The sequence below is a fragment of the Schistocerca piceifrons genome, chromosome X (assembly GCF_021461385.2).
Source record: "Schistocerca piceifrons isolate TAMUIC-IGC-003096 chromosome X, iqSchPice1.1, whole genome shotgun sequence".
NCBI lineage: Eukaryota > Metazoa > Arthropoda > Insecta > Orthoptera > Acrididae > Schistocerca > Schistocerca piceifrons.
The window spans coordinates 645836624-645840103 of NC_060149.1; the positions used below are offsets into that span (position 1 = coordinate 645836624).

The 3480-nt window shown below is 40.3% G+C and overlaps 1 non-coding gene across 1 annotated transcript; it reads right to left on the minus strand.

Moving 5' to 3' along the window:
- Positions 1-2326: 2326 nt before the first annotated feature.
- Trnat-ugu lies at positions 2327-2401 on the minus strand. Its single transcript has one exon. It is a non-coding gene; the product is annotated as a tRNA-Thr (tRNA).
- Positions 2402-3480: the final 1079 nt, after the last annotated feature.

The window sequence follows — 3480 nt, forward strand, 5'->3', positions numbered from 1 at the left end:
AGTTCGGATTACAAGGTAGCTAGCTGCTCCCTGGATAAGATCGCACGGAGCAGATCACACAGTGACTTTAGGTGTCACTTTGTGCTCTGCGCTCTTGGCACACTGATTCAGCTTGCAACTCACATTCCTGACTGGCCACCTCTCCATCTGAGTTCAGCTTTTTATAAAGTAGCGGTATGTGTAACACACAATTGTTTTAGCATACATGATAGGCCATGTATACAGGTAGCCTCAGGAGGAATAGTCAATATTCAGGGATACGACAGGAACGATCATTTGAAACAAAAAACCAAATTTGAAGATATGCCCTATTCCAAAGTGTTTCTGAGGCAGAAAACATTTAAAGTTACTTTTGTACATCTTTCTTGAATAACTCGAAATCCACGGCCCGTAGAAAAAAAGTGTTGTGGCACAAAATTAAAGTACATTAAATTTCCTGTAAAAAGTCCTATTCATTTTTTCTTTAGAACCTATAGTTTGCGTGAAGAGAGCAAAAAAGTAATGAAAATCTCACGAGGCGCGCATGCGCTGAGATATAGGTAGGTCTTGTAGGCCAATTTAAGTTAGTTTCCCGACTTAATAACCCACATACCCTATAGTAAATTATTCATCTCGACTTCATTTACCCTACTGTGGAACATTATAAACAACGACAATGTACTGAATAATAACGGAAATAAATAATAATGCACATTAAATATGTTCTATCTCAGAAACCATTTAGAATAGCGCATATGTCCATATGAAGTTTTCTGCTTCAAATGATCGTTCCTGTCATCCCTGAATGTTGAACATTCGTCCTGGGACATCCTTATGTAGTGTTTAATTTTTTAATTATTTGTTTAATCTGGCCTTCAGGACCCCTCTTACACCAAACCAGAGTTTTATATGAAATTAAGCAGCTTATTAAAATCACAGTTACTTAAAAGAAACATAATATTTCTAATATGGTATCTCTTCTTTTTCTCTCTGCATGTATTAGGCATTTGGCTGTTGCAGCCACTTGTTTGAAATTGTTGATTTTCCTCTGTCTTCCTAAATATTTTCTGCCCACGGGATAATAATATCATCAAGAATGTACCCAGCTACTCTTCTTAGCAATCGGATCCCTAATGCTTGTATTCTGATGGGAGCGAGTATTTCTGCTGTGTTGTGCAGGCAAGAGCTTCAAGGTCCAGGGAGCAGTAGTTCTTGTGATCGGTAGTAGGTTAACAATAAGCTTGATCATTTGCAATGTGACGTCATCCTGTACAGTAAATGCTGATCAGCAGGATTTTTCGACGGCGTTGTCACCTCAAGACACAATTTTTCGCGACTACCATCATTTAGCTTCGTGAAACAATCAGTCAATCTATGTTTTCTTTACAGTTCAATGATGGTTATTACTAAAGTCTACTGGCCTAGTTCCTTTGTTGAGACAAATTAATCAGCTGCAGCTTCTACTTTGCCAGTACTTCTCTAGATCATACAAGCTTTTCCATAGGGCCTCTCGTCTTTATGTTTCAGATTAATATATTGGCATGTTTTAGTTATCGTTTCCCTCAGACTGATTAACTCTGTTTGTTTTCTGCTTGTAATCATTTTTGTTTTCAATGCTAAGAGGTCGTTTGTAAGTCCGATGTGCATTGTCTCCGAGATACATCAACTGTTTTAGCTCTTCCGTTAGCCAAGGTCCAGATTTTCCCTTCAGGTTTCCGGTCTTTTGGGGGGAGCATATTTAATGTGTAATAGAGTTAGTTTGTTAGTAAATCCATTGAGCTTATCTTTCAAGTCCAGGAATGGAATGGAAGTCGTCTCCCAACTTATCTCTTGCTCCTCTGATGCAAGTTCAGGTACACTGATACACTTAAAGTTTCTGTATGTTGTCAGTTGCAGCTTATCCCGTTGATATTTTAGAGAGTAAGCCATGAATATGATGTGAGCTGATTCTTTGCTTGGGGATTTCGTGGCAAATATATGTATTAAGAGTGTGACTACAGGCTGCATTATGGGTAGGTGCAAACTGAAATATCGTTCCATTTGAAGAAAAAGCTACACACGTGAATTTGAAAGTGAAGGGGCATAATATTTATGTGTTACTAGTGTGCTCCTAAGCATACTCCTAGTACGTTCCTAAGTCGAAATGAATTTTTAAAGGTCAGTTTTGAAACACGCTATCTCGCCTACTTTCGGGTGTCTGTTGGAGACGGAGATTAGGCAAATATTGTTGAGGAATTTGATATTTACAAACGTATTGATATTCAACTTGTTTGAAATTACATTTAAATCAGTACCATTAGCTGCTGACGGGCGTTGATATACATCAACGGGGACAGTTGAAACCGTGTGCCCCGACCGGGACTCGAACCCGGGATCTCCTGCTTACATGGCAGACGCTCTATCCATCTGAGCCATCGAGGGCACTGAGGGATTTATCGCCGGCACGCTCCCCCAGGGTCCCACATTCTTAACTAATAGTCCACACTCTACATTCGTAGTGTCCCTGCCATTATACCCATTACTCGCGGCAGACAATCCACCGAGTCCCATAAGAGTTCAGGCAAATCGTGTGCGTCCGCACTGAAGAAGGTCATCACCCGGTTAGCCTTAAACGATATGAAGATGGCATCTGTTCTTTCGGACATGTAGTGACAAATACAAACCAGTTTGTTGATACCGTCATTGTAGAATGTTTGAATTTGATGACGGAGCCAAATTCTTACCTCTGCTTGCACCGATTCATCACTATGACAATGAAGTCCTCGAAGTTGTTCCTTAAGTTTTAGAAACAGATGGATGTCGGGACTATTTGGAAGACTCTAGATCATAGTGGATCCAAGGCGTCGGATTATTGCAGGTGTCGTAGCGCTCGCGTGTGTTCTGGCATTATTGCCATGCTGAAGGGCAGGGTGAACCATGTATGGACGAACTATTCGAATTCGTGTTTTCAGTTATCTTCGGTTAGTAATTTGGTTGCAGCACGCTGTTTCGCACGGACCGACATAGTTGTGTTACACACCTTCATGGCACACGCTGCAATTTGGAGCGCTCTAGCAGCAGAGAGTTGCAACTTGCATCAGCGAAGCGGGGAAAGTCTACCAAGTAATATGCATGATATGTAATACCTCAACCGATATTGAGAACATTATTAAAAATCCAGAGGCATTACTTTTGAGCACACCTTGGTAAATCTTTCACCACGAACTTCGACAAGAACATTTATAATAAATGGATACATCAGGAGAAACAGCCACCTTCATAATTACGTTTGGCTCTTAACACAATGCATTTGACGATGAAGTATTGTGTATTTGCTGTAATTACGTCTTCTGAATGAAAAACGTTGTTCGCGTGCACAACAGATGTCTATTTCATTCCTAGATCGTTAATCACGAGTCTCGTTACTGAAGGTATTGTGATTTGAAGCGAATAAAAATGTTTAATTTTACTGGATACTATTACAATCTGTGCAGTGCTTGACCCTTAGACGACCCTTCTGCA